Source organism: Perca fluviatilis, chromosome 9, assembly GCF_010015445.1.
Source record: "Perca fluviatilis chromosome 9, GENO_Pfluv_1.0, whole genome shotgun sequence".
Taxonomy (NCBI): Eukaryota; Metazoa; Chordata; class Actinopteri; order Perciformes; family Percidae; genus Perca; species Perca fluviatilis.
In genome coordinates, this window is record NC_053120.1 from 2,163,815 (window position 1) to 2,186,689 (window position 22,875).

A 22,875-nucleotide genomic window follows, 5' to 3' on the forward strand; every position below is an offset into this window, starting at 1 on the left:
ACATATACACACAGAGACACATACACAGACACACAGAAACACACACACACTCACACACACACACACACGCACACACAGAGACACACACACACACACACTCACAGATACACACACACTTACACACACACAAACTCACACAAACAGACACATACACAAAAACACACACACACACACACACACACACACACACACACACACACACACACACACACACACACACACACACACACACACACACACACACACACACACACACACACACACACATACACACACACACACACACACACACACACACACACACACACACACACACACCATAAAAGGAGAAGCAGCTGATGAGTGTTGGTGTAGAGCGTATATGAGCTGAGTGGTGTCAGTGTTTGTCACCTCGGAGCAGAATGGCTGCAGTCACAGAGCTCTCCTTCCTGCTGTTTGCTCTCAGCAACAACATCCATGCTCAAGAACACATCATCATCAGAGAGGAAGGAGACTCTTACACCTTCAACCTCCCCGAGAACAGCACCTCCTGCCTGATCTCCAGATCTGTTGGTGAGGAGCAGCTTGTCCTGTGGAACACCTCTGACCTCTGGTCCAACAGCTCCTCAGTACCTCAACACCTGAAACGACTGGTCAGCTCGGTGAAAACTTCTTCTTACACCATCCTCAACCTGACCCATTCAGACTCCGGCCAGTACCGAGAGGAGTGTTGGACTGAGGGCAAAATGACGCATGACAACAAATTCACTATTACTGTTTGTACTTCAATAGATGGGAGAGTTATCAGAGTGAAACTTGGAGAAACTGTGGACCTGCCATGTGTGGGAGCAGCTGATAATCTGGATATCAAGTGGCTCAAACAGGACTCTAGATATGAGCAAGAAACATGGAACAGAGTTTTTGGGGACAAGACGACATCAGTGATGGACAATGTTAGAGGAAGATACCAAGTGGTGACAAACACATCAGATCTTCGTGTTTCCAACGTTACAACAGCAGACTTTACAGACTACAGATGTCTGTTGATGAACCAACAGCAGTGTGTTAACAGTTACATTGTAAAGTTGTTACAGTATGAGGTAATCTACCGCTCGGTGGGAGAGACCGCTGTGTTGCCGTGCTCTATCACTGACTCCACTGATGAACAGCCCCCACGTTGGAGGAAGTGGAATACCAAAACACGCTCTTTCGCTGACCTAGAACTACAAAACCAGACTGTTCCTTCAGTAGACCAAAACTCCTCGCTGGTGTTTTCATCTCAAACATTAAATCACTCAGGTCTGTACTCCTGTAAAGCCTCTATGAGAGTGCAACAGTATCGACTGGTGGTGTGCCCCAAATTTGGCCCCCCTGCTGTAGAGCTCTTCTCAGAAGGAGAAGAAGTCACTCTCAGATGCAGAGATTGGAGAAAGGATAAGTGGTGTGATTGGTTTATTAAGTCTAACCGAACAGAGGGAAGAATATTTAATGTAAGGTCTAATCAGAGCATGAGCAGAGTGAGCTGGTACTATGATAACCTGGTTATCTCTAATATCTCAGAGAGAGATGCAGGGGAGTACTGGTGTGTAGTTATTGACCGAGATGATGGTCAGTGTGTGTCAACAGAGAGAACTGTGTTAGTGTACTTTGAGCCCTTTGGGATTTACTCCACCTTCTTCAAAGTGCGATGCTCAGTGCTCAGTGTCCTGCTGCTGATGCTCTGTGCTGCTGTAGTCGCTGTGAACCTGAGGACACGGAGAGGAGCGCAGCTTTCAGCTCACACACACACTTAATATGCATATATGATCATTTCATCACTGGCTTTAATACAGCCTGGTATACACTGGCTTTAATACAGCCTGGTATACACTGGCTTTAATACAGCCTGGTATACACTGGCTTTAATACAGCCTGGTATACACTGGCTTTAATACAGCCTGGTATACACTGGCTTTAATACAGCCTGGTATACACTGGCTTTAATACAGCCTGGTATACACTGGCTTTAAAACAAGGGATGGGACACATTCATGCAGAGAAAACATTTAAACTAGAACACAAAAGACAGAGAGAGAGATTACAGAAACAACAAACAGAAATGATGGGAAATAAGACATAAATACCCAATGATTATTATTATAATAATGTAAAATAAGTTTTGAATGTTAAAAGTGAACCTGTGATCCTGACAGGGTGCAGATGTTCCCTTATCGTCTGAATTAGTGTGTTGTGTATATATATATACATATATATATATATATTGTATTATATAAATATTGAGTTAGTTGATTTTTGATTTTGATGTAGATGCGTGTGTCTGTGTGTGTGTGTGTTCCAGATGTTTTATTTTAAATCTAAAGATTATGTGAGGTTGTATATTATATATCAACGAATATGAATTGTCTTTAATGCATTTATAATAGTTGTATCTTGCAATGTTGTCAGTGTTATAAACTTGTTATTATATCTTGGTCTATATCTATAATCTATCATCTGTTTAATAAACATTATTAATAACCAATAAAACTGTTCTGATTGTGATTTCTGATTAATTATTATAAGCAACATATCTCTGGGTCTGTAAAATGTTTCTTATTTTAATTTTCAGTAAGTAAAGTTTATTTCTAGAGCACATTTAAACACACATTAATCTGACCAAAGTGCTGAATAAAAGAACATTAAAATGTAAATATCAAAACCCAAAAAGAAGGTCCCAACACCAACAACAAGCAACAGTTCCCAAACCCAGAATGATAGACATGATGAGACCAGATTGAGAGATTAGAGAGTTATAATGGGTCTTTATCCCAGATATAACAACAGAAATGGAGGGAGCACATCTGATATGTGAAGGCAGCAGCTTCCACCGTCGTGGAGCAGCAGCTGAAAGGCTCTGTCCATATTTGGCAGTTTGCAGATGATCTGTATCTGTGTTTTATTATAAAGTTAATGAAATCAAAGGTGTTCTACTTTGTCTCAGCTACAGCTCTGAGTCTCTCCCTCTGCTCCCGTTTACCTCACCACTGAGTCTCACTTCATGTCCCGCCCACAACACTATCTGGTTGGTAGATGTTAGACGAGTATCAGCCAATCAGCACTCACCACTGAGTCTCACTTCATGTCCCACCCACAACACTATCTGGTTGGTAGATGGTAGACGAGTATCAGCCAATCAGCACTCACCACTGAGTCTCACTTCATGTCCCACCCACATCACTATCTGGTTGGTAGATGTTAGACGACTAATAGCCAATCAACACTCACCACTGAGTCTCACTTCATGTCCCGCCCACAACACTATCTGGTTGGTAGATTTTAGACGAGTAACAGCCAATCAATACTCACCACTGAGTCTCACTTCATGTCCCACCCACAACTCTATCTGGTTGGTAGATGTTAGACGAGTATCAGCCAATCAACACTCACCACTGAGTCTCACTTCATGTCCCGCCCACAACACTATCTGGTTGGTAGATTTTAGACGAGTAACAGCCAATCAATACTCACCACTGAGTCTCACTTCATGTCCCACCCACAACTCTATCTGGTTGGTAGACGTTAGACGAGTAACAGCCAATCAACACTCACCATGACATGCAGCAGAAGCGTCTCTGTCTCCGGTGGAGTTGGTCTCTCTCCGGGCCAGTCCCCCTAAATCTAGAGCGCTCCTTTAATGAGTCATTTAGGAAACTCTAAAGCTATTATTCCTAACCTAAACAGGCAGAAACAGACCATAATAAGTTCAAGTTCAAGTGTATTGTCATGTGAATTTAAAAGTATAAAGTACAGAGAGAATGTAATGAAATGTGCCTTGCCCTGTTCCTCTTTTCTCATAAACACTATCAATATTATATGAATAAAATATAAAATTACTTGAATATGTAGTACATTTTATAATATGTAGCAACACACACACACACACACACACACACACACACACACACACACACACACACACACACACACACACACACACCCTCTCTCTTATCTCTGAATAAAGTGTGTGTGAAGACACGTCATCCTTTGGCTCTGATGATGAGATAAAGAAGTCATGTTTGTTAAAAACAGAAAAAGAGAAGCTGTTGATGAGGGTTGTCATGGCGATCTGACGGCCACATCCTGTGTGGAGATATCACTCCTAATTTCCACCGGTTACAGAACGGCTCCGTGCTTCGCCATCCGTCAACACCCACCAGGTCTGGAGTTGTTGCGGAACGGCTGCGGCCGTGACTGACAGCTGAAGTCACGAGGACCCACGAGATCTCACGAGGACCCACGAGATCTCACGAGGACCCACGAGATCTCACGAGGACCCAACGAGATCTCACGAGGACCCAACGAGATCTCACGAGGACCCACGAGATCTCACGAGGACCCACGAGATCTCAGGAGGACCCACGAGATCTCAGGAGGACCCAACGAGATCTCACGAGGACCCACGAGATCTCACGAGGACCCACGAGATCTCACGAGGACCCACGAGATCTCACGAGGACCCACGAGATCTCACGAATTCACGTAGAATAGAACCCCAAAACCACCACCAGTATGTTTCCATCCAGAGGAGTAGAGGGGGAACTACTCTGTGCTGTTTTCAAGGTGTAGTGCAGGGAATATGATCCACCGTGAGCACGCTGGATTCTATTTTGTAAATTAACCGGATGTTTTATTTTGTTTCTGTGCTCCACTTCCTGTCCCGCACTATCAGCCGTGTGCGTCCGGCAACCATAGAGGACTGCGGATCGCCGGAGCTGGGATGCAGTCAGAACGCAGCCATTCTGCAGTCAGTGGATATACACACATTATACACACAATACACACACACTGACTTTAATGGAAACCTAATGACTCTGGAGCCGTCCTGGAGAGGATCCGCAGCCTTTACTCATCTGGTTTGGAGTTTGGTTAGCTAGGGAATCACATGTCACATGTTTCGTGGACTCCATGTTGTATACCAACATTCATCTGATTCCCATTGACATAGTGCAGGCAATAGTGGAAAAATGTAATACATTATTTAAAAAATGGCATTAATCACTGAAAAAATGCCCCACTGTTGCGCGTTTGGCTGCAATGAAAGACAGGGAAGCAGAAAAAGATTTCACAATTTTCCCCATGAACCAAAAAGGTGAAAAGTATGGGAGCTGTTCATTACTGTGTGAGGTAAATGTCAATTTAGTAATATAGTAATACCATCGTTAATGTGTACCATGCTGTCAAAGAAGTTCTGACACTGCTTTAGAGATGAATTAAGTCTGAAGTTAGCCTTATGCTAGCGTTAGCTTTTTCGCTAGCCCTCCACGTACCTAAATGCTTGTGATCTTGTCATTGTCATATGGCTTTTGGTCTCGACCGACTCCAGGTGTCTTTATTATGTTTATAATAATATTAGAGGGAAAGTGTGCGTTAGTGCTCCTTTTGTACCATAATTTTATTGAATGAAATATTAAGCTTCGCTCCTCTGAGATGGCTGGGTTTTTGTTACGTTACACACCAAGCTTGCTATAGTTAGCCTGTATGCTAGCGGACATTAGAAAGGTAAACACTGCTCAGAGACTTATTAGGCGAGACCCATTTACGATATGAAAAGTAAATATACACTGGAATATTTCCGTAAGGGCCTTTTACATATTGACAAACGTTGATAATAACATGTATATGCCTTTTTATGGTGAAAATAAGTGAATTATTTCAAGATAGCATATTCATCCCATAGGGTTACACTGTAGAGACATCTGACGTTTAGTTGGCCAAACTCTCTATATAAAGGGCACAGGATCTGACCATGTTTACACTTGTGCTTTCCATAAACTGTCGTTGCTTTAGCCTCTTATTTCAGTTACAACCCTGGCAGTGGGAAGTGATCGTGAGAGCAAATAAAATATATAACACCGAGCTCCACCTGATCTTCTAAGAACGGTGACGCCGTTATCAACCGAGTATTTATTGGTCAGTAGGCGGGGCTTTAACACCGGTTGATCTCTAATCTCCAACATACCATAATGCTCCCGACCAGGTTAGGCGTTCAGCATAAGTTACCATGGCGATGTAACCCGGATCTATGACTTCCTAACAGTCAGTTTGGCTGGGCTCCCAACTTTCCTCTGTCCTTACACTCAGCACTGGGGCCCCCCAGGGTTGTGTGTTGAGTCCCCTGCTCTACACCTTATACACTCACTACTCCACCCCAGCTCATGACAGCAATATATTTATCAAGTTTGCAGATGACACCACCCTAGTAGGACTCATTCACAACAATGATGAGTCCTCCTACAGGGATGAAATCCCAAAACTCTCCACCTTTTGCTCCACCAACAACCTGTCTCTCACCACCTCTAAGACCAAAGAGCTTTCATTTAGAATCAAACATCAGATTTTATAAACTACATGTGTTTAGTGTGCAGAAATCTTAATGTGTAAAGTAACTAGTAACTAAAGCTGTAACAGATGAATGTAGCGGAGTAACTAAAGTAACTAGTAACTAAAGCTGTAACAGATGAATGTAGTGGAGTAACTAAAGTAACTAGTAACTAAAGCTGTAACAGATGAATGTAGTGGAGTAACTAAAGTAACTAGTAACTAAAGCTGGAACAGATGAATGTAGCGGAGTAACTAAAGTAACTAGTAACTAAAGCTGTAACAGATGAATGTAGTGGAGTAACTCAAAGTAACTAGTAACCAAGCTGTAACAGATGAATGAAGAGGAGTAACTAAAGTAACTAGTAACTAAAGCTGTAACAGATGAATGTAGTGGAGTAACTAAAGTAACTAGTAACTAAAGCTGGAACAGATGAATGGTAAGCTAAAGTAACTAGTAACTAAAGCTGTAACAGATGAATGTAGTGGAGTAACTAAAGTAACTAGTAACTAAAGCTGTAACAGATGAATGTAGTGGAGTAACTAAAGTAACTAGTAACTAAAGCTGGAACAGATGAATGTAGTGGAGTAACTAAAGTAACTAGTAACTAAAGCTGTAACAGATGAATGTAGTGGAGTAACTAAAGTAACTAGTAACTAAAGCTGGAACAGATGAATGTAGTGGAGTAACTAAAGTAACTAGTAACTAAAGCTGGAACAGATGAATGTAGTGGAGTAACTAAAGTAACTAGTAACTAAAGCTGGAACAGATGAATGTAGTGGAGTAACTAAAGTAACTAGTAACTAAAGCTGGAACAGATGAATGTGGTAGGAGTAACTAAAGTAACTAGTAACTAAAGCTGTAACAGATGAATGTAGTAGGAGTAACTAAAGTAACTAGTAACTAAAGCTGTAACAGATGAATGTAGCGGAGTAACTAAAGTAACTAGAAAAAAATAAAAATAGTAACTAAAGCTGTAACAGATGAATGTAGTGGAGTAACTAAAGTAACTAGTAACTAAAGCTGGAACAGATGACTGTAAGTAAAGTAAATTAAAGTAACTAGTAACTAAAGCTGGAACAGATGAATGTAGCGGAGTAACTAAAGTAACTAGTAACTAAAGCTGTAACAGATGAATGTAGCGGAGTAACTAAAGTAACTAGTAACTAAAGCTGGAACAGATGACTGTAGTGGAGTAACTAAAGTAACTAGTAACTAAAGCTGGAACAGATGAATGTAGCGGAGTAACTAAAGTAACTAGTAACTAAAGCTGGAACAGATGAATGTAGCGGAGTAACTAAAGTAACTAGTAACTAAAGCTGTAACAGATGAATGTAGAGGAGTAACTAAAGTAACTAGTAACTAAAGCTGTAACAGATGAATGTAGCGGAGTAACTAAAGTAACTAGTAACTAAAGCTGTAACAGATGAATGTAGTGGAGAAAAAAGTACAATATTTCTCTCTGAAATGTAGCGGAGTAGAAGTAGAAAGTAACATGAAAAGAAAAGACTCAAGTAAAGTACAAATACCTCAACATTTGGATTCAAGTACAGTACTGGAGTATATGTACTTGGTTAAACCATAAAACTATGAGAATAATAATGAACAGCATGTGAGGTTATTGGACGGGCATATTAAATGTTTTTGTTAATGTCTGTCAGGGTAAACAGACAAATCATGAACAAATAAACTAGACAAATGTCTCCAGTTTACCAACAGTTTGTGTGTTTTTGGTCCAGATCCTCCTCGTCCTCATATATATATATATATATATATATATATATATATATATATATATATATATATATATATATATATATATATATATATTTACAGAGGTCCATGGTGCTGAAATGGAGCATTATTATTAATTTCTTTTCTGGTAAGTTACTTTTCTTTCATGTGATCATGTAAACAAAAATTCTACTTGAAAAACATGAACAATATCGACTAAAAAAACTGTACAACTAAACATTAAAAGATGTTAAAAAAGTCAAACACTTAAAGAAACCAATTTTTTTTTAGAATAAAAAGCATTGGTGAAAAAAAAATATCTAAGAAAGTGTCAAACTTACACACAAATAACGTCATTTTTTTGATGAAAAGCATCAATAAACTAATTCAAGGAAAAAAATCTAAAAAATGTTTGATAAACACAGAAAAGAACTTCAAAAATGTGTAAAAAAACATGTTGTAAAAAGGTGAAACATTGAAAGCTTTAAAAGTGAAACCATGTGAATAGTTGACCATTTAAATCTAATGATTATGATGTCATGATGCCCAACATGGTGTTAACCCCATGATCATATTGTTGAACCCTGTTCTGTTTTACTAACTATTGTTCTTAATGAAGATGTTGTATTCCTGACATTTTGGGACTAAAGTGTAGATGATGAAATAGATCATATGATGCTGGTTAAATATGTTATGTGTAAAATATATGAAAGTTGTAATCAGTGTTGTTACAGTTGAACACACCTTCAGAGTAGAAACTCCTCCACACAGCAGAGTTCTATTTAATAGTAGTCAGTATCTGTTCCTCTCCAAAAACATCTTTCAGGGTGAATTTATAATGTTTTTATATTTAATAATAGTCAGTATCTGTTCCTCTCCAAAAACATCTTTCAGGGTGAATTTATAATGTTTTTATATTTAATAGTAGTCAGTATCTGTTTCTCTCCTAAAACATCTTTCAGGGTGAATTTATAATGTTTTTATATTTAATAGTAGTCAGTATCTGTTCCTCTCCTAAATCGTGTTTCAGGGTGAATTTATAATGTTTTTATATTTAATAGTAGTCAGTATCTGTTCCTCTCCTAAATCGTGTTTCAGGGTGAATTTATAATGTTTTTATATTTAATAGTAGTCAGTATCTGTTCCTCTCCTAAATCGTGTTTCAGGGTGAATTTATAATGTTTTTATATTTAATAGTAGTCAGTATCTGTTCCTCTCCTAAATCGTGTTTCAGGGTGAATTTTCCACTCATGACTCAACATGAGAACACTAATGCACGTGAAGAATCCAGGTCATGTAGAAGTGATTTACAGTCTGGAACTTCAGGTGACCCTGATGGGATTTTAAAGTTGCTCTATGTCACCATCTTGTGGTCATATTTAATATTACATCTGCATTACATACTTGGAACTGCAGCCTGAATATTGAGGATTTAAACACATGGATCCACACATTTCATTCATACATCATATAGAACTTTCTGCATATTCAATGAATGAATATTAGTTAACCCTCGTATTGTCTTCCCGTTGACCGTGAGCACCTGTTTTCTTCTGTTTTACTGTTTACAAATTTTAAAGTTTAAATCGTCATGTGTCACACATTCTTAGCCAACTTTATTCCAACTTATCACCTCTAGTTTTACACTTCTTTTTGGAAATCATGGTCAATAAACATCATTTATATGAAATTATACATAACCTTCGAGTAAAGAAAGCAGTAATTCTGAATTATTTTGACAAGGTGATAAAAAAGTCCAAAAAAAGGTGAATTCCACAGCTTCCAGTCTCCACTTTGCCTAAAACAAAGAAGAAATATGGGCTGGTTGAAAACAGGCGGAACTAGCTGGCTGTAGTCCATAGCCTCTGAGCAAAAATGCCACCGATGATGCTAAATGACTTGATGCTTTTTTCCAGACCCACAATACAGAGAAATCTGGTCTCAGGGGGACATTAGGGAGGGAAGCACAATCATTAGATAATACTACCGGGATTCTACTGATACAAAGCTTAATGCTAAATCAGTGAAGTATCCCTTTAAGTTGAGTAAATATCAGATACAAGACTTTTACTCGTAGGTAATATTGTAAAAGGTGACTTTAACATTGACCAAAGTCTTTTTCTAGTAACATACTTGTACTTTTACTTAAGTATTGCTTTAAAGTACTTCATACGAGTCTGCTGATGTTCAGAGTTTGATGTTGTTAGGTATTTTTTTTCAGTATTGAGAGCTGAGTCTCCTCTTTAATCTGATTCATCTGCTCGTCTTCACCATTGTTTTTATCTTTCTGAGTTTCCTCAGAAGAGATTAGAAGTGCAGTGAAAGTCTCACATGGAACCAAACCAGCGTCTGTCAGGTCTAGGACCAGCAGGCTCCGACCCAGAAGGTCAGAGTGTGGAGGGGAGGAGGCAGGGACCAGGTTTACAAGGTTTATTAAAATAAAAAGGCTTACAGCGAAAGGTGTCCTGAGGCAGGCAGGCAGACGGAAAGTCCAACACAACATCCAAAAACCTCTTGAAAAACTGAAGACTGGGAAAACAAAAGCAGACAGAGGACGAGGAGGAAGAGGAGGAAGAGGAGGAAGAGGAGGAAGAGGAGGAACAGACGAAGGGAAACGAGAGCGGGAGAAAGGACAGTGAACCGACAAGAGACAAAGAAAGCACAGAGAATAAATCTACAAGGTAACAAGGGTAGTAATGAGAGACAGGTGACACGATGAACAGGTGGAACACATCAGCCAATCACAGAGGAGGGAAAACACAAGACAGGAATTAGAACATCACATGACACAAGAGAAACAGACTCTACAAAGTAAAACAGGAAACTGAAGCATGAAAACATACACACGAATGGAACAGGGTCAAACACACACAGATAGAATGAGGACAAGAAAACAGAGAACAGGGAATGAAATGAAGCCAATAAAAGAGGAAAAACTACAACTGAGAACTACAACTTGAGCGCGTGCAGCGATGAAGAGTTTCCTTCCTGTCGGACAAACAACAACGTATTTAAAATCAGACATTCATAAAAACTTCAGTTCAGTTTTCAGTTTGCAGAAAGAACTTTTGGTATGAATTATAGGAAAAATGTCTCCATCTAAAGCCAAATTAATATGAATTCATAACTTATTTACTATATGAACCTTTATTATTCTTCACACCAGTAGCGGAGCCAGAAAAGAGACTCTGGCTGTGATTTAGAATAACTGGCTGTGCCACATTTAATGTCAGATTAATGTTCACCTCTACAAATATATTTCAATAGGCCTTCATACTAACTCTCCACTCTGCTTCAAATGGAGGAAGTTACATTTTAAAATCAACAACTACTGCAAGTCAACAACATTAGCACAAGCTTAGATAAACATTTCATATTATAACTATAAAAAATCTATATTTTTAGGAGTGCCAGCTGCCACTGCGGGTGGCACTGGCACTACGCCAACGCTTCACACGTATTGTTGTCTGTAAACAACTTCCATTTTCTTTCATATATGATGTTCAGCTTTTCACCAACTAAAAGACTCTCAGATTACATCCACATATTTGTGTTACAGAGTTCGGTTCAGAATTCGACCGAACTTTGGGCTTTTTGACGGAGTTCGGGTACTGCCGAACGTTAGAATTTTTTTCGACCGAACCGAACGGTACCAAAGAGAAGGAACGAGAGGCAAAACTCGAGAAAAAGAGGCGACCATTGCGTTGAGTTTCTGCTCTTGCCAAAGAGTATAGAAGTAACAAGAGGCGAAACTCAATAGAACGTTCCATTGCAAACAAACTCACCCATGACAGAGCTGCAGCTCCGCCATCTTGGACAGAACCATCTCGTTACTTCACTACTCTTTGTAGAGTTACGTGGTCGACGTAACGACGTAGTTGGAGCTAGACGGAACGCAGCAACCTAGCAACGGCAGCAGGCTGTGAGAAAGTGAAAATGGAACTTGTGAGCCGAAAAAGTTGTTGTTTGGCAGTACTTCAATTTGCAATGCCGATTGGTCTCGTGGTGACGAGGACCCTAAACTATACACAACATCGCCGCTGTTAAGACATTTGCTTATGAAACATCCAAAAGAATACGAGTTGTGCATGAAGGAATCTCCAGACAGCAGCCAAAATGCAGCAACTTCAGGTACGGCAAAGGAAGGACAGTCACAGCTAAAAACTGGTGTTAACCAGACCGAGCCTCTCCCGGGCTGTCAGCTGTTCTCTCGGTAAAAGAGTCTTCCTACAGCGGGAGCGGAGCGACCGAACGGCCGGCTGCTGCTCGTTAGCTAACGGTAGCTTTCTAATTCCACCCACCCAACATGCCTTCATCATACACTGGTTAGCGAAAGTTTGCAAAACAAAATTTACTTTATGGGATTATAAATCTAAAAGGCTAATATTTTGGATATTGGTTGGATCTTGAGATAAACATAGGCCTTGTCAAAAATAGTTTTTCCCACTTGTGTGCCAGGCATAATGTTGCCTATTCTTTTTTATTTTTTACAGTTAAAATACAATGAAAAATGCACTGCTCTGGACGTTGTTTACTTCATTAACATGTTTAATGTGTTAAGAATGGGAGTAGGGTTCGGTTCGGTTCGGGGTTCGGCAGAATCTTAACCAGTGGGTTCGGTATTCGGCAGAACCCCAAAAATCTGGGTTCCCTACATATCAATAATAAAATGACATTACACAAACCGTGGGTAGCTGCGTCCCATCCAAACGTTTCAGTGCTGTTGTATATTGTTTGTGTCCAAACAGCCTGATACTGGCCCGGGTCACATGACTGGGTCAGAGCTCTGGTTCTCTAACTGGTTTCCAGAATGTTCCCCCTTTGAATTGGGTTTTTAAGCCAAGTATCCCTTGACCAGCGTCAATCATTAGAAAAAAGGTTTATATGAAGAGGAACATTACAGCGATGTCAGCGATAGATTTACTAAACAACTGCTTGAAAAATATTTAAATGATAAACAAGGATGACAAAAACTTGGAGAAAGACGTTAGAAAGAAGGACGTAAGGAAGGCAAGAATAGGTCAAAAAATGACAAAGAAATAAAAAAAAGAGACAAACCCATAGGGGCACACGTACCCCTCAGTCCCCCAGAGTACCCCTAGGGCCTTCAAAATAAAAGCCAGTTTCTAATTTTATTTATCTAAATAAAATCTCATTTTCTATAGTTCGGGGTGGAACTATAGAAAAATAAATTTCACCTTTTTGCTTCTTTGTCACAACATTATCATTGATACTTTTCACGCTAAGGGACAAATCCAAACGTGATCATTGATTATGAACCCTGATAGCTATCGCAGCCATGCATTTTCTGCGGATTTTGCCCTGAGAGCACCTAGTTGCCTGAAAGGAGACGTTGGGGGCAAATAACACCAACGACCGTAATAATGGGTGTTCAACCCAAAGTTGCCATGCTGGCAAAAAAACACCATTGAGTGTAATAATGCTCTGTTTCAGCACCATGGATAGCCTCCCTCTGTTTTAGTAATAATTCTCCTTTTCAGCACCATGGACAGCCCTCCTCTGTTTTGGTGATAATTATCTGTTTCAGCACCATGGACAGCCCCCCTATGTTTTTGTAATAATTCTCCGTTTCAGCACCATGGACAGCCCTCCTCTGTTTTAGTGATAATTCTCTGTTTCAGCACCATGGACAGCCCTCCTCTGTTTTAGTGATAATTCTCTGTTTCAGCACCATGGACAGCCCTCCTCTGTTTTAGTGATAATTCTCTGTTTCAGCACCATGGACAGCCCCCCTATGTTTTAGTAATAATTCTCCGTTTCAGAACCATGGACAGCCCTCCTCTGATTTAGTAACAGGCTCGTTGGAGATGAGCCAGATCTGCGCAGAATCGAATCCGTACCGGCGCCGCAATGCATGCTGGGTAGATTTGTCGTAGGCTTGACATCGACATGCGCCGGCGATCATGCACCGTGGGCCGCGATTCGATCCAAAGGCGGCGCTTGTGAGACATGGTAACGCGCGTTCTCGCTTTTCACCAACACAAACAAAAAACCCCCCCCCCCCTCCCCAGCTGATCGAACAGCTGATTGGTTCAGGAGCCGATCAACTTGATGACGTTTTATATAAATTTTTATTGGTTTTGAATCGGAGGGATTTTAACTGCTATTTTAGTCTCTTATTTGAAGCTTATTCTGTACAGAGCACATGTTGTGTGCCCGCTAGTAGTGATGTTTAGAAATCAAGAGACTAAATCTGTTCAGATTACACATCATCTCACAGTCTGTTGTTTAATAAAAATCAGCAACAGCATGTAGAGTTGACACATATTCTGTCATAATTAAAACACAGAGAACTGCGTAAGGAGCTGATATATGGGTCTGATAACATTTTATTAAATCGGAATCGGACCGAACGGACCACAGTGTTTGTGTCACTTCCTGTTCAGCCTGAAGGCTGCTGGAGTCAGCTGGAAAACTGTCCGACTTGAGAGCGGACTTTTGTCCCCGCCCCCCGCTGCTGCCGCCTGCTCTCGTCTACTTTACAGGCGAGGCGCAGTTCATCTCGAACGAGCCTAACAATTCTCTGTTTCAGCACCATGGACAGCCACTGAAGAGCGAGAACTAGGGGTGACCACCGTCATGTTAGATCCATCTATCATTTTAGTAATTTGAACCATAAATTAAACCTGAGAGTCTATGAGTCTACTATGACACATGTTCAGTAGCAACACAGTAACAATAAAGTTCAGTTGAATTATAAACTACTAAAAAGTAGTCAGAGAGCTTCACAAATCAAATGAAAACATTTAAATTACATCTGACGAAATACTGTACATGAAATTAGAGCATCCAGTTTACAGCCCAGGTTTCTGAAAGCAGAACAGTAGATACATATAGGTACATATCTCCATGCAGTAATGATCTTTAAACTGGTCTTTGTTCAGAAGGGCCTAAACAAGCTGGAACTTAGTTTTGGGTTAAATCCTTTCAAATGCAGACAGGAGATACTGGATGATAGGAAGTCTCCTTTTGGTGAAAAAGGTGCAATCAGGTGGTCTGTCCTGACTTCTTCCTGGTCACTATAGGGAACATTTTGGAGTAGAAGGCTCTCTCTGGGTCGGAGCACTAAAAGAGAAAAAGAGAGGAAATAAATGCAGCAAGTACATATTACATTATTTTTTCACACACATTTGTTACATAAAACAAATTTCCTTTTTCAGATGCTCAGAGCTATTTATAAAATAGTTAAAAGGCCAATTACAAAATAAATGTTGGGAATTCGTAGGTGCACAGACTCAATTATTGGCAAATTATCAAAGATGTTTTATCAATATTAATAAAGTTATGAATATGGTTATTCATAACTTTATAAAATCGACAAACAATCAAAATGGGGAACCACCCTGAAATATCAGGGACCAATAATCAAACAGTGAAACAGTCTCATTAGGTGGTGTTGCCTTTAAAAAATAGATCTTAACTTGGTTAATCTCTCTGGTATTCTTTGGTATCTGGTATGCTATTTAAAATATAGTATTTTTAATGAGTGAGTGAGTGTGTGAGTGAGTGTGTGTGTGTGTGTGAGTCAGTGAGTTAGTGAGTAAGTGTGTGTGTGTGTGTGTGTGTGTGTGTGTGTGTGTGTGAGAGAGGTGAGTGTGTGTGTGTGTGTGTGAGGCTACCTTTCAGCTCCACGCAAGCTAGCCAGTTAGCTGACAAAGAGACACTCCAAGGAGCACAGTTGTTCCTACATGTGTGGTGTGTGTGTGTGTGTGTGTGTGTGTGTGTGTGTGTGTGTATGTTAGTAAGAGGAGAAAGAGAAGAAGAGTAAAGAAAAGAGGCACTTTGATCTTAATTATCGATAATGACCTAGTTCCCCTCAGCCACTCAGTCCTACAGACTGAGACTTTTGGTTTTGCTGAGGGAAACGTCACTATAACCACTCCAGTAGCTAACAGCTGATTTTCGCGATTCTATCGCAGACAGTAACTAAATTCCATGAAAGGAATGAATTAGCAGATAGCAATTACGGTTTTAACCCAGCTACTTTAACACAACATAAATCAACGAGTATAATGATCAATTTATACATTCACAGACAGATTAATAATCACATATGGACCAGTACATGATTAAATCAGATCACATTAATGGCATCAAATGGTAGCGAACCCTTTGCTCATTAGTAAACACGCTACTTATCTCTGCCCAGACGTCAGCCTTTTTACGGTGTGTTCAGTCCGTTGTTTCTGTCGATAGATTTCCACAGAAATGAAACAGAACGACTCCCGGGCGCTCGTCAGGGCCACGGAGAAACTTCCTCCAAAAAGGCAGTAAGGGGAAGAGTTTGGTCGACTTTGAGAAGAAAAACGTTGTTTCCTTCTCACTGCAGTTATGAAAAACACTGGTGCGTTTTTCATAGGATCCTCCGAAATTAAATCCACTTTCTCCAGAAAATAGAAGTTGAGCACAAGCGCTTGCGCGTCTCCTGTCAGCAACGGGAGTTGCAAGTGAAGACGAGGGGGTTTCCTAGGGTCAGGTTATTTATAGGTTCAGACCCCCTGCTGTGTTTATGGTCCCGCTGAACCAATAGGAAGACTCAAAACTCTTGAAAGGGTGAAAACTACAGTCGTGTAGTCCTTTGACTTCCTGCCAGTTGTGAGGCGTTTCCCTTCTGGCTGGCACTTTCCCATAGAGGTGTGAATTAACCAGGCTCTGAGCTTTACATACAGGCCAATTCCTTTGTCTTGGCCACATGTCCCTTTGTCTCTGAGCACATGTGTGTCTTGTATCCAGAGGTCAGTTTAATCTGAGGCCTTTTGGTTAAAATCAGGTTTAACCAGACTCTTGGTCCCCAACACCATTGACCACCCTACTCTGTTAGCTAGACTTGAGACCTGGGTAGGCCTAAAAGCTTCAGTTCTGAATTGGTTCCAGTCTTACCTTTCTGACAGAAGGTTCTTAGTAAAGATGGGCAACTTCTCCAGCTCCATGGCACCTCTGACCAAAGTGGATTTAATTATTATTATTAATAATTAAATCCACTTTGTTGGATTTTTTAACACAAGCGCTCCCTGTAGCAACGGCTGTTGTAGATGGAAGACCGGGATTTTTGGGTGCTCAGACTATTTATAGATCAGGTCCAGTGACCTGTCTCCATGCTGTTTTATGGTCCCAGGAACCAATAGGAGATCAGAGTTCTCTGACCTGTGGCCATGTTGTGCAGTAACACCTATGGGTGACTTGCTGGTTGGTGGCTTCTCTTCTCTTTTCTGAGGAGACATGGACTGGAATTTTCCATGTAGGCCGAACATCTCTTTGTCTGAAAGACCGCGTGGTCTTTAGTCTTTCAGAGACACATACTCTGAGGACTTTTGGTTACAATCAGGTTTTACTGCTGGTCACAACAACACACACACACACACACACAGTGACACACACACACACACACACACACACACACACACACACACACACACAGTGACACACACACACACACACACACACACACACACACACACACACAGTGACACACACACACACACAGTGACACACACACACACACACACACACACACACACACACACCACACACACACACACACAGTGACACACACACACACACACACACACTTCAGCGACCACTCGAAATGAGTATGACAGTCCCCTCTGTAGGGTGGTCTTATTTGTGGATCCTCAGGTGGCTGTAAAGGCCGATCCTTGATCCACAGATTCTGCTGCAGTTGGAAGGTTGAAGTGGTGTGTTGTGGTGGTGGAGCCTGACTACTACTACTGTTACTGCAGTAATCTGAGTACTTGTTCTTCCACAGGTTATCAGCAGCTTTCAGCTGTTAGCTGCTAGCTGTTAGCCTCTGTGACCCTGCCGCTGGATGCTAACTGAAGCTAGCTGAAGCTAACTTAAAGATCCCCTAATAACAGCATGCTAACCACAGCGGCTAGCATGTTAGCATGTCAGCAGGTAACACTGTCAGTCAGCCACTGTCTCTGTTGTTATTTCATTCTGTTAGCATTAGCATCGGAGTTAGCATGAGGGCAGTTGAAGTTTAGTTCACAGCAGCTAACCGGCTAAGCTAACGGACGTGCTGACCTGGAGACGGCGTCATGACGTCACTCGGCCGTACGTCAGCATCAGAACCAAACCAACCAGCAGACCAGAAGGAGAAACTTTTAGTTATAAACTTGATGTTTTCCAAAGAACTTCTAATATAGGAAGAAGATCCACTCCCTCGTTACTTCCAGATTCTGAACTGGTTGCAGTTCCACCAGGGATCCATATAGGGGGCGCTCACAGGCCAGTGCAGAATGAATGGGACTCTATGGAGCTATACCCCTCAAAATCCTCTTTTCTCAGGATATAATGTTTTGTCTAGTAATTTGAATGTTGCATTCGAAAGGGGAGGCAAAGAAAATATACACTGCTGGGTGTTAGATTTTTTAAAGTGGCTTTTTTGTTTTAAAAAGCCTTTTAAAATGTTAATGACGTCATACACATATACGGCCGGAGATACTGCTTTACGGCAAGCTCTGAGTCGCTTCCTTTGTTCTCTCGAGGCATCGACAACACAGCTGATAGGTTAGTCTCTGTTAATACAACACAGCTGATAGGTTAGTCTCTGTTAATACAACACAGCTGACAGGTTAGTCTCTCTCTGTTAATACAACACAGCTGATAGGTTAGTCTCTCTGTTAATACAACACAGCTGATAGGTTAGTCTCTGTTAATACAACACAGCTGACAGGTTAGACTCTGTTAATACAACACAGCTGATAGGTTAGTCTCTCTCTGTTAATACAACACAGCTGACAGGTTAGACTCTGTTAATACAACACAGCTGATAGGTTAGTCTCTCTCTGTTAATACAACACAGCTGATAGGTTAGTCTCTGTTAATACAACACAGCTGATAGGTTAGACTCTGTTAATACAACACAGCTGATAGGTTAGTCTCTCTCTGTTAATACAACACAGCTGATAGGTTAGTCTATGTTAATACAACACAGCTGATAGGTTAGACTCTGTTAATACAACACAGCTGATAGGTTAGACTCTGTTAATACAACACAGCTGATAGGTTAGACTCTGTTAATACAACACAGCTGATAGGTTAGTCTATGTTAATACAACACAGCTGATAGGTTAGTCTATGTTAATACAACACAGCTGATAGGTTAGTCTCTCTGTTAATACAACACAGCTGATAGGTTAGTCTCTGTTAATACAACACAGCTGATAGGTTAGTCTCTCTGTTAATACAACACAGCTGATAGGTTAGTCTCTGTTAATACAACACAGCTGATAGGTTAGTCTCTGTTAATACAACACAGCTGATAGGTTAGTCTATGTTAATACAACACAGCTGATAGGTTAGTCTATGTTAATACAACACAGCTGATAGGTTAGACTCTGTTAATACAACACAGCTGATAGGTTAGTCTATGTTAATACAACACAGCTGATAGGTTAGTCTCTCTCTGTTAATACAACACAGCTGATAGGTTAGTCTCTGTTAATACAACACAGCTGATAGGTTAGTCTCTCCTGTTAATACACGTGCTAGAAAGAGGTTTGCTGATGTTTTAAAGACCACGCCGAAATATTCACTCTGAAATTCAGGCTCTGCTTCGGATCAAAAGGACATAAGTACTCGTTCATTCAACTTTCGACCTATAACCCATGTTGAACTTGCAAAAACTACAATCAAATCTGAGGTTTCTCAATGACAATCAGGCGAAAGAGACAAATTTAGCCATCTAGCTCCATAGAGTCCCATTCATTTAGCATCTAGCTCCATAGACTCCCATTCATTTAGCATCTAGCTCCATAGAGTCCCATTCATTTAGCATCTAGCTCCATAGAGTCCCATTCATTTAGCATCTAGCTCCATAGAGTCCCATTCATTTAGCATCTAGCTCCATAGAGTCCCATTCATTTTAGCATCTAGCTCCATAGAGTCCCATTCATTTAGCCATCTAGCTCCATAGACTCCCATTCATTTAGCATCTAGCTCCATAGAGTCCCATTCATTTTAGCATCTAGCTCCATGGGAGTCCCATTCATTTTAGCATCTAGCTCCATAGAGTCCCATTCATTTAGCATCTAGCTCCATAGAGTCCCATTCATTTAGCATCTAGCTCCATAGACTCCCATTCATTTAGCATCTAGCTCCATAGAGTCCCATTCATTTTAGCATCTAGCTCCATAGAGTCCCATTCATTTTAGCATCTAGCTCCATAGGAGTCCCATTCATTTAGCCATCTAGCTCCATAGAGTCCCATTCATTTAGCATCTAGCTCCATAGAGTCCCATTCATTTAGCATCTAGCTCCATAGAGTCCCATTCATTTAGCATCTAGCTCCATAGAGTCCCATTCATTTAGCATCTAGCTCCATAGACTCCCATTCATTTAGCATCTAGCTCCATAGAGTCCCATTCATTTAGCCATCTAGCTCCATAGACTCCCATTCATTTAGCCATCTAGCTCCATAGACTCCCATTCATTTAGCATCTAGCTCCATAGAGTCCCATTCATTTAGCCATCTAGCTCCATAGACTCCCATTCATTCAGCATCTAGCTCCATAGAGTCCCATTCATTTAGCATCTAGCTCCATAGACTCCCATTCATTTAGCATCTAGCTCCATAGAGTCCCATTCATTTAGCATCTAGCTCCATAGAGTCCCATTCATTTAGCATCTAGCTCCATAGACTCCCATTCATTTAGCATCTAGCTCCATAGAGTCCCATTCATTTAGCATCTAGCTCCATAGAGTCCCATTCATTTAGCATCTAGCTCCATAGAGTCCCATTCATTTAGCCATCTAGCTCCATAGAGTCCCATTCATTTAGCATCTAGCTCCATAGAGTCCCATTCATTTAGCATCTAGCTCCATAGACTCCCATTCATTTAGCATCTAGCTCCATAGAGTCCCATTCATTTTGCATCTAGCTCCATAGACTCCCATTCATTTTAGCATCTAGCTCCATAGAGTCCCATTCATTTTAGCACATCTAGCTCCATAGACTCCCATTCATTTAGCATCTAGCTCCATAGAGTCCCATTCATTTAGCCATCTAGCTCCATAGACTCCCATTCATTTAGCATCTAGCTCCATAGAGTCCCATTCATTTAGCATCTAGCTCCATAGACTCCCATTCATTTAGCATCTAGCTCCATAGACTCCCATTCATTTTGCAGTGGACCGCGATCACCCCCAGTGGAACTCTGGTGGAACTGCAACCAAATCCGGTACAATGGGGCTGGATAGGGAGTGGAACGGCTTTCCGTAAACCGGCTTTGTGTTTTCTCACCAGCCGTCTGAGAACAGCGAAGGAGCCTCTGGTCACCGCCGCCATCTTTGCTCTCTGCTGCTGACGTCACAGCCGCACGCCCCTCCCAGCAGCCAATCAGCGATCAGCAGGCTTCTTCTTCTTCATTTTGTAGGATTGAGGCAGTTTAGACGCTGCTGAGTGTGTTTCTGCCGTCCACAGGTCAAACATTAGAATACATATACACACATATACAAACATCCGACCGCACACACAGACACACACACACACACATACACACAGACTTGCACACACGCACACACACACACACCCGCACACACACACACACACACACACGACACACACAGACACACCGCACACACACACACAGACAACACACACACACACACACACACACACACACAGACACACATGCACATCACGCACACACACACACACGATACACCGAACCGTATACACATACACATACACACAGACACACATACACACACACACACACACACGCACACACACACACACACACGGACATACATACACGGTGACACACACACACACATACACACAGACATACACACACACACACACACAGACAACCGTACATACACGGTGAACACACACACACACACAGACATACATACACACACACACACACACACACACACACACACACACACGCACGTTACACACACACACACACACACACACACACACACACACACACACACACAGATACATACATACACAGTGTTACACACAGACACACACACACATACGCACAGACCATACACACGGTGACACACACACACACACACACACACACATACACACAGAACATACACACAGACATACACGCACAGTGATACACACAGACAAACTACACACGCACAACATACAACACACACATAACACATAGAAACGCACCGGCACACACACACACACACACAGACACACAGACACATCGGACTACACACACACACACACACACACACACACACACCGAACACACAGACACACACAGACACACACACACACACACACACACACATATACACACACACACACACACAGACACACACACACACACACATACACACATACATATACGCAAACAGACACACACACGCACACCCGCACACACACACACACACAAAGGGGCCAGCTTGGCACACACATACATACAGACGCACACTCACACAGACACGCACGCAAGATGACGCACACATACGCAACACACGACATACACACATACAGACGCACACCTCACACAGACACACACATAGATACGCACATACGCTTTTACACACAGACAGCTACGCAAGACATGAACAAAGCGCACACACATACACACATACGCATACGCCTGCTGGACACACACACGCACAGACACACTCCGCACGTATTGCATACACGCACTCACACAGACACACACACATATGCACACATACGCAGCCGCCTGGTACACAGACGCACGCACACACACACCCACACACACACACACACACACACACACACACACACACAAGACGAATAAACCACCGCA

The 22,875-nt window shown here is 41.4% G+C and overlaps 1 long non-coding RNA gene across 1 annotated transcript; it reads right to left on the reverse strand.

Annotated features, from left to right (window-relative positions):
• Positions 1 to 14,824: 14,824 nt before the first annotated feature.
• Positions 14,825 to 21,428, reverse strand: LOC120565449. Its single transcript, XR_005640250.1, has 3 exons — positions 21,357 to 21,428; positions 15,712 to 15,776; positions 14,825 to 15,157 (listed from the first exon to the last, which is right to left on the reverse strand). It is a non-coding gene; the product is annotated as an uncharacterized LOC120565449 (long non-coding RNA).
• Positions 21,429 to 22,875: the final 1,447 nt, after the last annotated feature.